The sequence below is a fragment of the Martes martes genome, assembly GCF_963455335.1.
Source record: "Martes martes genome assembly, chromosome: 2".
NCBI classification, from domain to species: domain Eukaryota; kingdom Metazoa; phylum Chordata; class Mammalia; order Carnivora; family Mustelidae; genus Martes; species Martes martes.
This window is the reverse complement of record NC_137889.1, coordinates 80,075,030-80,088,393: the sequence shown is the minus strand read 5'-3', so window position 1 is coordinate 80,088,393 and position 13,364 is coordinate 80,075,030. Positions and strand designations below refer to the sequence as shown.

The 13,364-nt window shown below is 37.8% G+C and overlaps 1 protein-coding gene across 1 annotated transcript in view; it reads left to right on the top strand.

The window, feature by feature from the left end:
- The window catches only part of RAPGEF2 (Rap guanine nucleotide exchange factor 2), a 239,931-nt gene that overhangs the window by 52,713 nt on the left and 173,854 nt on the right, over positions 1-13,364 (top strand). The window lies entirely within an intron of this gene.

Below are 13,364 nucleotides of genomic sequence, written 5' to 3'. Positions count from 1 at the left end.
ATATTAAAGTAAGAAAGAGAATGGTAGAGTGGTCTGAAAAGGCATCACAAAGGATGTGAGCTGAGAATCCCATCAGGATGGCTTGGGCATTGGATATGTGCAAGGCAGAGGGAGGCATGCATCTTGCATGGCATGCTGAGAGGCAGAAAAGCCATCCACATAGAGAATGCAGTAGAGGAAGAGTGGAATAAGTTTGGGATAGGATCTCAGGTGCAGGACGTGGAAAGCACTGTGAATGCATGTGTGATGCAATTGGAATTTGGTGATTGGTGGAAGTTTTCACTGGAGGGGTGGCAGGGGGCAGCCTACACAGTTGTTTGGAGTCCCTTATATTATGCATGATAAAAGGGGCGATAGCTCTAATATTGTCCATGCCACTGAAAATAAAATGGAAAAAAAAAAAAGAGTATGACAAAAGACTTAACTGGATTTGAAAAGACTAAATGTCTGGAAAAGGAGAAAAGAGCTACTATAAGTTGCAGCTGTAGGTCGAAGATAAGTCCCAGGGTTCTCCCCAGAGCAGCTGGGACACTTGTACCAGTAGCAGAAGAAGAGAAATCGAAAGGTTTGTGTAGGGGAAATTTACTGTGGATTTTAGCTACCATTTTAAGCAATGCTCCGTCAGCTTGGAATGGTCACTCATCAGCTGGTGTTTGTGGTCATTTGTAAGAAAATCAGCCTCAGGGAGTCGTTTGTAAAGGTAGACTGAGAGCAGATGTGACTTCTAAGTGAAAGGATTTTATAAAGAAGAGTGAGGTTCAAAGGCCAGCCTTGGGATACTCACCTTGGAGAGACTTGGTGCAGCCTGCAGAGCCCTTTGGGAAGACCCAGGGGGAGGGAGTGGTCAGCACTTGCCACCTTTTATGACATCTCATACTGTCCTTCCCTTTGTTATTTTTTTCTTCTTACAGCTTATCACTATCAACAGTTTTTATACTTTGGTTATTCCATTTCTTCTGTCCCAGTAGACAACAGTTTCCACAAAGACAGGGAATTTAGTCTGTTTTATATACTAGTGTATCCTTAGCACCTACAAGAGTGCTTGACACAGGGGAGGGGAGAAAATTAATTTGTTTTAAGCAGATTATTGGTGATCTTGGAGAAAGGACTTTCAATTTAAGGGCGAAGATCAGATTCCAAAAGGTTATACAATAACTGGATAGTTGAGAAAATGGACAAAAAATGCAAACCTCTCATACCACAATCTTGACTAAGAAATAGAGCTGTTGCTATAGAGGATTTAGGAAGGGTCAAGTGAAGATTTTCTGAGGTGGGAAACTTTTCATTGCTAAGGAAAGAATGGAAAATGTTACAGAGAACACAATGTTAATAGTTTAAAAATCTGGGTGTGTGCTGTTACTTTGTGTTTGAATGACTTACCACTTTCAGAAAAAGCACACAAAGGTGAATAAAAAAAGCTACTCTTTTTTTTCTCTGTTTTAATTTGTAAAAACTTAATTTTTGCTCAGGGTATTAATACTAAAGGCAGGATCAGCATGAGTGTTTTGGTGGTGGTAGTGGGGTTCTGAGGAGGAGTTTACTGGTCTACCAGACTTTTTTCTGCATTTCACATGTTTGCACTGAATCTTCTACTCCTAAGATAACTGGCCTCCTGGGCAATACTTGTGTTTGGTAGAATCCTCACTGGCATGATGAAGCAATGGTTTGGACAGGTTTACATTTGGATCATTTCAGTGACATCTAAGATTTACCTTCATGAATAAAACAATGCGTTGATTCCAAAAGAATAAGAAATAGAACGGTTAGTTATCTGCCACATATTTTAGAGTTAAGGAGGATTAAATGGTACACAGGTACGAGTCATGTAATATAGTAGATTTAGTTCCATAATTATCTGTTATTTGATTTTGATGTACTGTTTTCTACCAAAAATGAGGATCAGCTATAATGAAGTGAAATTAAAGATAAAGCAGGGCTTATCTATCTAAGAAAGTATTATCTTTAGAATTTGTTACATTTCCAAGTAATTTAAAAAAAATGTTGCTGTTCAAAACATTTTTAGGCTGTAACGTGGTGTTATCCTCAGAGTTGCTTAGTGAGTCCTACAAGGAAGTTACCTCTTCATATAATTGCATGTAATTTTTGAGCCTGCTTTAGCTTAAAAAATCCATTCACTCACTAGACGTAGTTCTGGGTAAAAGTTTGATATATTCAAAAGCCCAACCTCCCAAAATTACTACTACTGATAAAATTCAGAAGAATGTGCTTACAGGTATTTGTAAAGCACACAAAGCTTATGCGTACATTCAATAGCTAGACTGTGACGATGAATAATGGCGAGAGACCTGTGACTAGAGAGGAAGCAATTATGTCCTTTGTCTTCCCTTTTTCTTTTTTTCCTCCTCTGTTCATCATAGTTGGCACTTGGCTTTGACAGCAGACTGGGTGCAGGACAGTGGAAGGCTGTGCCCAACACAAATTTAGCATAGCTGGTGGTTCTGCTAAGTTGGCGTTTCTCCCTAGAGGAATGTAAATTTATTTGCACTTTTAAGGCATTGCTAAATATTTTATTATTGATCTGTAATAGACGTAAATAACTCAATAAACCTACACTTTGGAAATGACACTCCTTCTCTAATGGTAAAAGGATTTAATACTGACTGTTGGATCCTATCACATTTCCTTATGTGTGGTGGGTACTCAATAACAATTTGTCAAATGAAAGAGTGAGGTTCTAGATATTTAAGATTTCTGGTATAATTAATTCTCTTAATACATGTTTTGAGGATCAGAGGCCTATGGGAGAAGAAAATATGTGATATGATTTAGAAGTTCTGCTGTTGGCTGGCGGCAGTGGTAGAGTGACAGAAAGCATTTGTTGAATTTGGGAGTAGAAAATGTGTCTTCTGCCAACCATGGCTTACAACTGAATCTCTGTCTTGCATTGTAGCCAGTTGTGAGGATGTTTTATATATGTTAAAGACTGAGTTTCTTTGAGGACCAGAGTTGTTCTATTCCAATCTCTGTCCTCCAAGATGACATCTAGCACAGTGTTTGCTCAGAGCATATACTCAGTACTGACTGAGGATTGCCTGCGAACTGTGAATGAAGGGAAGGGATGATGTCTAAACAGGTTCTGGGTCTTCCCTACCCTGTGTTGAAATTTGGGCTAGGTAGAAGTCTCATTTGTATCACAAAGAACACGAAGTGTATTCAAGATTCTTTATTACTTTTCAAATCTAACCATTCTTTACCTCTTTAGCTGTCTCCTGTTAAGAGTCTTGCAGCATTGTATTTTCCTTTAAATCCAGAAATTATCTAAGAGGACAACCGCAAAACACTGAAGTGTTATTGTAAGTATGTTGCTAGGAGGTCTCTGGAGCCTGACAAATTTTGGGGAATTATTGGTATCTCCTCCACTGCAGCAGCCCTGTGCCTTAGATTTCCATAATTGGCATTCAACATTGACTAATAGTAGTAGTAGCTGGTGCTCAAAAAAGTGCCTACTATATGCCAAGGCACTTCTAAACACTTTATGAAGCGTCACTGCTGTAAGCCCCATTTTACAGGTGAATAAACAGCTACCGAGAGGTTGGGTGACTTGACTTGCTCAAGGATGCTGAGCTACTACGTGGCAGTCAGGTTTTGAACTCAGGCAGTGTGGTTCAAATGACTCCTACTCTTAGCCCAATGGCCTGGTGGACAGAGAGTACATAGGAGAATTGCCTGGCAGGACTCCCTCTGAATACCTACCCTGCTCAAAATATCTTGCTGTGTTTTCTGCCAATTTTTCATTCTGTCCTAAGGCCCAGAATTCCACCAGAAGTTTCCAGTGTTAGAAATTTCTTTAATTAAAATTTATTGAAATCCCTTTTTGAGGGGAGGTCAAAATACCTGCAGTGCTTTTCTTTGGAAAGTTCTGAGAATAAGAGCTAGAAGTAAGAGGTTAATAATTTTTGAAAATTTTGTATTTACCCCCCACCACTTCAGTAGTCTGATTGCCTAAGTGGGTGTCCCAGGTTTTTGGATTTCATTGAATTAAGAGCATTGAACTCCCTATCATTCAGAAATTAAATTACCAACATAATGTTGGCAATTAAAAAAAGTTTCTTCTATTAATGGTATTAGACAAAACAATGAACTGTTATCATCTAGTATCAATTTATTTTCAAAGAAAGCAAAAAACATATGATTAGGATCGTTTAACATAAAGGAGAGCTCTTTAAATTGTGTATACTTAGCTAATCGAGAATCTCACCATATTGTCCATGTTTTTTCGTCTTGCCACTCACTTGCAAAAATGTTCCTGTGGACCTACATTTGGAGCCATCTCACTGTTCTTTGAAATTTGTCTTTTACGAGGAAGGGGAAATCGTACAGCTTCCTTTTCCCTCTTCCTGTCTGGATCCTCTTGTTCTAGGATGCCAGGGCCGATGCAGAAACCCATTTACCCTATGTAACGCTGGCTCTGAAGTGGCACACCATTTAAATTGTGAACATGTATCATAGGAAATGTGGAGCTGGGAGCCATCTTCCCACCTTTCATTCTTACCTCCCTGTTTGGTTGTGATGGCTTCTTTGCAATCCTTGACTTCACAGGAGGGTCACTGTTGCCACAGAAGTGCTCTTTGCATCCTTCTGATTTCTGGAGAATCTTGGAAATGATGGTCCAGCAGGTTCAGAGTTGTGTGTGTATGTTGATGTCAGAGTATTGCTGTTCAGAAGGCCAAGTTTGTTTCTTTATGGAAGTCATGGAGCCCAACATGTAAACTTAATGTACACATGCAGATTGAAGCTGTCATGCGTGCATGGCATATCCTGTACACTTGGGTGAGGTGAAACAGTTACAGTAGGATAAGGAAAAAGAGGTTAGATTTTAGTTTCAACGGAGAGTTCAAAACATGATTGAAAGGTAGGATGCTTCAGAAAGTATGACCTGCTGTCCCTTCTAGTTGAACCCTTGATTCGAATTTTATACGTGTGTGTAATATAAAATATATTCTATGTATATGTTTCTTTAATTCTTGCCTGTAATTGAATAATACACTTGCTTTTCTGTAACTGTTGCCCTCACCCCACCATCAAGTGTTTATCTGGTTAGATGGTCAAACTTCCCCCTTCCTGCCACCTTACCTTTTATGGACAGATCTGAATTTTGAGAGTACCTAAAATTAGCATTTAGTTAATTTCTGATTAATGTGGTTGGAAGTCTTTAATTACATATGTAGACTGTTCTCATTTGCTTCTCCTGTTTTCTCGGGAAATAGAAAAGCTTGAGAAAAAGTATAATATTGGTGGTTGACTCCTCAGTAAAACATTCAAGATGGGAAAAACAGATGTCAAATTATTTTTGTCTTTTGTCCTAGAAAAATGGCAGCAGTGAAGTTTTCTATATTTAAACCTGCTTCCATTCAGAAGCTCTTCCTTTCTGCTAAGAGGCAATAAAGAACTTGTGTCCTCAGTGACCTGTTCTGCTTTGCTTTTATTATGTTAGGACTGTCTAAACTCTACTGCTGTAGGAATATTGACATTCGTACAGTGATTCAAAATAAGTACCGTTAGTTGAGCCTCTGGAATTAGGTCGGTATTTGAAACTTGAGGTGTCCTGAGGGTGATTTTTGTAGACTCTAGGGCCCCTTGTTGCAAAAATTGTGTTCAGTGGATTGGTGTACGTCAGCTACCCTCTCCCACCCCAACTTGACAAGGTTTCTACAGTCTTTACCAGAGCCAGACTGTCTCTGGGAAATGAGTTGAACACTAAGCTGTAGGTTTTAACTGTGTTGTTTAGAGGAGTGTTGGGGAGGAGAGAGTATGTTTGGTTGATTTTTTTTTTTTAAATTGAAATGAATGATAGTCCAGGTATATTTTATTAGAGCGGTATGTGCATGTTTCTGTGTTTACATGTGTGTGTTTGTGCGTGTGCACGCCTGTGTCCCCCTGATTGAGCTTCTGGTTGTTACTCTTAATCAGATGTTTAAATGTTATCTTGAAATGTAGTCATTCACTGCTAGCTTAATCATGGAGAGCAAAAGCCAGGTTAGCATTAAATTTACTGGAAATAATTTTCTAGTGTGTTATTCTGTACATGTGAAATTAAAATTTGACTATATAATTTTTTACTCTGAGAAATTAGAGTAAGATAGTGACTTTAAAGTTAAGATATGTTGTTTTTGCTGCCTAGGAGATGTGAATTCTGGGAAGCTGTAAACTTGGTGGTAATGCATTGTTCTGAAGGGGAAATACTGATACTGACTCTTGAAAACAGGAATCGTGGACTGATTTAGACACGGTATTTTTCTCATTTGTGCAAAAGAAGAGTTTTTTAGTTACAACTAAATTGTTGATTTTTCTAATGAGAAACTTTAATCTTTACAAGTGAAACTTAATTGCTTCAATGGATTTTCTCCCTTAAGATATGACCATGAACATAGGGCGCAGTATGCACCCTAAGTTGTTCAATGTAATGCCGCTCATTTAGTCATCATGAAAATTGCCTTGTGATGTCTGCTGTTGCTGTAGCTTTTAACTCTTGCATTTTCTTCAGTGAGAGGTAAACTCTTTGAGAATGAGGATAGACTTCATCTCTCTCTTAGAATTTATGAAGTACTTTTCTATCTTTTTCAGCTCATCTCCCCTACAACGTAACTGCTCTTAAGTCTCCTTGACACCAACTTGAAGTAGAGGAGTCTTGGGACAAGGGTGTGTTTTGTTGAACCTAGATGTCTATCTTGTAATTGTCATGGTTAATTCAGGAGAGAATGACTTTGTAAGTACTTTTGTCTCAAATTTAGCAACTGTTCAAAAACTCTCTTTTTTAAAGATATAAGGGATGCCTTCTCCGGTGGAAAGCACCTGAGGAAATTTTAGTCAAACAGAATAGCTTGAATCTGTACTTTTTACTTCCAGAATTCCTTATGCATGTGTCTTGTAAAGATACAATGCTGAAAAGCCTGAAGCTGGAGAAATATATTCAAGCTGTGTCCAAGATGACCAGTAATATCATTTTCCTGAGTTTTGATATGTGAATTTGAATGAAATTACAACTCCGGGAGATTACTTCCTTTCAGGTATAAATTAGTAAGCTCAGAAACAGTCTTCACAGGATTTAAGGTTGAAATTGATGTTTAAGAACTTAAGAATTTTACTGAAAATCATACACTCCACCATGGATTTTTCCCACGAACTGTGTGATGGTGTAACTCTGGGATACGAAGGACTTGGATTGCACAAAACACTTCAGCGGTGTTATGATTTGATTTTTTTTGTTTTAAATGCTCTGTTGCTTTGCTAGGACATGTGGTATAGGGAAGCTGCTTTAAAATAAGATTGTTCCCTGCTGGGGATGATTGAAATTAAGTGATTTTAATGGGTGTGCTGATGGACTTGTCTCCCCCCCCAACCCCTTTTCATTAGAGGCACAAGGGAAAGGACCTGTTGTTTTCTCAGATGATCTTAAGGAATGCTTTAAACACTCAAATCTCTTAAGTATATATGTAATGGAAATGTACTTGAGACTAATGAAGGAGAGTGCCAGTCATGGAAAAGGACTGTTGGGCCTCACTGCCCCCTTGTGGCCCTTTACAGAATTGTCTTGGACTGTAGGAGTTTCCCACAGCTCTGAACACCAAGATTGGAAACCTGTTTTTTCTTTTTTCTGTTGTGATTCTCAGAAGTATTTACTTTAAGGTGCTGTATACCACCACCCCTGCAGGAAGGTTGCCCTTTCTTTTCTTTGCATCTAGTGCATCCACAGTCTGTTGATAACACAGATTAGAAAAAGGTATAAAGGAGAACAGAGTGACTTTGTTCAAGGTGCTTATTGTCTAGTTGAGATTTTAAAATGCAAACCCTTGAAAGTAAAGAGGCTGCACAGAACACATGTGCAAGGTCACATATGAGTGGCACAGGAAGTAGGATCTTTATTGGCTCAGAGAGGAAGTCCACACTGCAAAATGAGGTCTGGGAAACATGCTTTTCACTAGGGTGAGGGGGACTTTGTGAGACTGGACCCAAGGATTGTAGGTCATTTGTATGGGAAGGATGCAAGAGATTGTTGGTGTTTGGGCTTTATTCAGAAGCCCTCCTGGGGGGTTTTGGAAGCAGGAGGTTTGAATGGGACGGGCTTGAAACAGTGCACAGGTAGGTGCTCTGGAGGTAATAGGCATCTTCTGCCTACCAAACCTGATACAAAAATTGGGATTTATAAAGCAGACAATTTAAGGGACCCTTTAAAAGTTTTATAAACAATTCATTTGACTTTATTTTGATTTTTTTAGAGATACATATGAAAAGGGTACATTAATTTGTAAAAATTCTGATGTATATGATTTCAAGACGATATTTAATTTTATATTTGTAGCATTACTATGTGCTTGTATTCTGATCTCATAGGTAATAAAATCAGCTACTAGTTTCCAGGGGTCTATGTGTGCCAAGTGTTGTTTTGAAATAAAATATGTTAGCTATACAGCCTAGCTGAGTAGGTAGTATTTACTTTGTTTTGCAAATATAGTCTCTGTAGGCACCCGAAGTCACACATCTTGGCAGTGATGGGGATGAGGATGTGAACTCTGTGCCATTTGACACCCAAACCTATGTTCTTTCCATATCCTTTTTAGAATAAATGTTTTATATGGTTTAGTGTACAAAAGTGGAGAATCTTACAAATAAAACTTTTCAGCCTTACCACTGTGTCAGTAGACACAGAGAAACTTGCAGGTTTCTCACCTTTTTGCCATCTACCCCATTTGGCTATGCACTTGGGTTTGAACCTTGAATATTCTAGCTTTTAATGTCCTTATTAATAATGTTTAAGACATAGCTCTGTAATTCCTTGTTAGTGATCTTTGGCCTACAAGGAAAATTACCTTTTTGTCTTTGCAAGGGAGAATAAATTGGCATCAGTACTGATGCCACTTAAGCAGGTTACTTCTTTCTTCTTATGTTTAAATCTGTAGACGCTTAACCCTGGGGTCTCCATAGGCCTGCTAATTGTAACATAATCTTGGCCTTAGTTTCTTTGATGATTGAGATAAAAAGTCTTTTTAAAGAATCAACTTTCCTTTTTTTTTTTTAATTTATTTTATAACTGGAGGGTTATACCCTTTGACCACCTTACTGCTTATAGTTTAAATACACAGCTTCATAGGGCATCTGACTTGGCTCAGTCCATGAAACTTGTGACTCTTGATCTTTGGGTTGTGAGTGCAAGCCCCTCACTGAGTGTAGAGATTACTTAAAAGTAAAATCTTTAAAAAAATACATAGCTTCACAAGATGCATATCTTTTTTTTTTCCTCGTAATGCAGTGCAAAATACTGCCTCTCCCGTTGTTGTTTACAAAGAGTCTCTAGAGGAAAGGAGGAAGGAGTGCACAATACTAATTGTGGGAAAGGGTAGAGGAATACTTTTCTTTTCTCAGATCTCCAAAGAGTGTATTAAAATATATTGTAAGTTGTTGGCAAATCACCGATTCAGGTGAACAAGCGAAATTGAAAGCTAGTTTTAAATGCACTATAAATTTGCTATGAGTCCGATTATATTCTGAATGAGCCTCTAAGGGGAAATTAGAGAAAGAGCCCAAGATGCAGAAAACTTTCCTTCTGACTTTCCTGTTAGAGCTGTGTTGTGTTTATAGACTCAAGCAAGAGAGTTGGTGAGGTTGTGGACAACTAGAGAATGCTTTTTGGTTTTGATATGTGGTTTATGTTTGGGGCAAAGGTTTGTTTGTTTGTTTTTATTTTCATGGAAAGTTTCATTCCAGTTGCCCTGTCAGTATTCTTGTCTGCTGGGCTGCAGTGTTTTTATGGTCGCCCAGTCTGCTTTCAAATAGCATCTATTTTTGTAAAAAGGATGTCCTTCCTAGGGTAGAAGGAAAAGCTTATTGTCCCCAAGAATGCTGCTTCCTGGTTAGAGCATCATGTGCCTGTTGGTCTTCAAGACTAGAAAAATTTGGGGAAAAATAACTTCCATTTTTAAGGGTCCTTTAAAATAGCTGTGGTCACGTGAATTGTATTTGTCTTGGGAGGAGCTGTTGGGGGATTCTCAGTTTGCATATCATAGTTTCTTGACAGAAATGTTGGTTGGGATACTTCAAGTGATTTAATGCTCCAGCATTTGTTTTTCTGCAGTCAAGTTTGTTGAAATGTAACCAGTCTGTGAATATCTCTTGTTTGCATAGAAAAGACATTTATAATCCAATAATATAACTCCCTGAAGGTCCTACATTTCCTTGTTTATCTAAGAGAAAGCCCTTGCTCTGTGATGCAGCAAGCAGGTCTGCTTTTTCTCTGGGGTTTGCAGATTTCAGGTTGGTTTGAGAGCTAATCTTTCTCAGCACCTCACCCTTCTGCGCTTTTGTATCTTTGCTGAGTAAAGGCAATTCCATGCCAATTTGTAGATTATTTTAATAAAGACCAACTCTTAAGGGGAAACAAGGGTTAAAATTTAGAGGTGAAAAGTGAAGAGCAGAGCAGTTGGGGTGACCTCTAAGGGCAAGGAAGGGGTGGAAGTGGTTCCTGGATAGAGCTGAGTTGCTTCACCTGGCCTCTCATGCCCTCCATACCTCTTCCCTTACCCTGCTGATATTTTTAATTTCTCTTGGTTGTGCTGCCTGAAATCTCATACATTTACAGATCTGTTTAGACCATGCAAATGCAAATGGATGCAGACAGCTCACTGGGAAGACTCAAGCCCCCCTGCCCCCCGCCCCCGATTTAATTTTAATTTTTAGACCAGGGCATTGATACCTCAGAATGAGGTTTGGGGTAATGCAGGATTGCTGGACACCTGGGGAGAGGGTAGGAAAAAATGCCTAGGAAGATCCAAAAGGCCATCTTGTCTATTTCAAAATATTACTTGGTCCATTTTGCTCCTAGGAAAGGAAAATAAGAAAGCTTGTCTTCCTTTTTGCCTTTCAGTGTTATTTACCTTACTTGAAATCCCTAATCATCACTAAACCTAATATTTGGCCGCTGTGCTCTATATTGAAGAAAAATTTAGCCAGAATCTTTGTTCCTGTAATTTACATTTCTTCTGCTCACCTCCAGTGTTCTTTGTTTCCTCAGAGTTAGGAGGAGAGATTTCCTGATGCCTTTTCCAAAGCTTTTCTGCTTTTCCTACCTACCCAAATCTGTGATGGTTGTATTCATATCGCACGGTGAAACATTAGACTTACTTGTTGCTGCCATTTAAACATCACTTCTTACCATTCCTGCCGTTAGTTACAACTAAGAGATCTCAAGTTTAGATTGAATGTATCTGTAAAGTCATCTAATTCAAGCTAGATAATATTGCCTTCCATTTAACAGCTTCATTTAGAATAATGTCTGCTCCTTGAGTTTATAAGCTCCTTGTGACATAAGCCATTTAAATTAAGTTTCTTTTGAGATGACTTATTCTAAGAGTAATAGAAGAAACTGGACATAACCACTGAATTCATTTCAAGCGTTGAATTCAATTCAGAAAGTTTAGTCTCTTTAGATACCTGAAGTACATGAAACGGTTGCCTAGGATTCTCTGATTGTATACTGCGTAAGTGACATGTTTAAACTTATTCCCCTGAAAATTCACATCATGATTATGTGAGCTGCAGATGTCTTATTTATGCAGTGACATACATACAGATTTGGTCATGCAGTGGTGAGGTAATGCAGTCCCTTTGCTTCACACTCAGAGTTTCATAATGCAGGCTCCTGTAACAGCTTTCTGACCCATTTACTGACGTCAGTGACTTAGAGGTGAGAATACATCATTGTTCTCTATGTTTTTTAACTAATCAACAACCTTATTTAATTTTCAGGTTATAATGATACATATTGTCTTAAGATAAATAATGTAGTTATTGCCCTTAAATACACTTTATATAATCATATAGGCTGTACATTCATACTCAAAGTTTTGCATCCATACTGACGCATGTGATGTAACAGATTCAGGAAGGTATCCTCTGCACAATGAAACTCTACATTGTGTTAAATGTGTTAAAAAAACAGCATATTAATAAAGTGCCACTTCATTAAGGGCTGTGCTCTTTTACTTTGATTTTGCTGGGTTTGTTTGAACAAGACAGTTGATTATTTAAGACCTATTGTCTTTTAAGGCTTTTAAGGGTGTTTTCCCCCCCTCTGTTCCATTTCTAAGCTTCCAAATTCTTGCTTCTATCATGTTTCTTTTAGACTTCTCCCTTCTCCAGCTTTAAAAAACTTTTATTTCTTTTACTGCTTTCCCAATATACCTTTTTTTTTTTTTTTGTCATTGTAAATTTATTTGGTCGATGAGTGTTAAATGAATGTGGATAGTGTTGTCTGTTTGCTTAAATAAGAGTGTTGTAGGTCTTGGGCAGGTTATAACCCAAGGTTGATAGGTAATTCAGTGAAATATGTAAGACTTTAGTATTAGATTCAGAATGTAAGCTCTTCAGAAACTGGGGGCGGGGGGCAGTCTTTCCATACTATTTAAATACTACAAATAGCACACATATTTATAATATCTAAAATAGAATGTGAACTTTAGGATTGTCCAGAAAAGCTCTTATTATAGCTATTAAAAAAAAAAAAAACCTCAATAATTAGGACACTTTTTATTGATTTTCACTACATGCAAATAGAACATTATAATTGGAGTCTGATTACTTCTAAAGAAGGAATTTATTGGCTTTAGGAATGCAGACTTCATTAACTGGATGGTGGGAAAGTTTTGTTTTAGCTTTCTTGTTTGTATTGAATTTATAGGGTTTAGTTTTAGGTTTCAGTCTTTAAATAACTTTTAAAAGTCTTGTGGGAAATAACAAGGATTGTAGATGAATAAAGTTGAAGACCATCAGTTTATTTGAAAGTTGATCACAAGAGGGCGGCACTTTAAATTTCTAATAATTGATAAATTTTAAATTGGGACAATTTAGAGCTATGAATAAGGTTTTTATTTCCTCTTATTACATCACAATATTGTTTTAAGGACTACATTAAAATATTTTAGGCTGAAAACCTCCTTACCATCCTCTTAAGAAGATTTTGAATTTCTTACCTAGTTGTTATCACTATCCCTTATCTGTGCCCTTAATATATGAAATTTAATTGCACATATAGTTTGAATTGTTCAGAAAGGTATTCCTGAAGCTACAGAATTTTTTTTCTTAATTAAAGAGGATTAAGGGACACCTGGATTGCTCATCGGTTAAGCATTTGCTTCGGCTCAGGTCATGATCACCCCAGGGTCCTGGGATCGAGTCCTGCATTGGGCTCCTTTCTTAGCAGGGATCCTGCTTGTCCCTCTGCCTGCCATTCCCCCTACTTGTTCTGCTCTCTCTCTGACAAATAAATAACATCTTAAAAAAAGAAAAAAAAGAGAGAGAGGATTAAGTTGAACCAAAGTAATATAAGACTCGTATACTGAAAAGTATAAAAC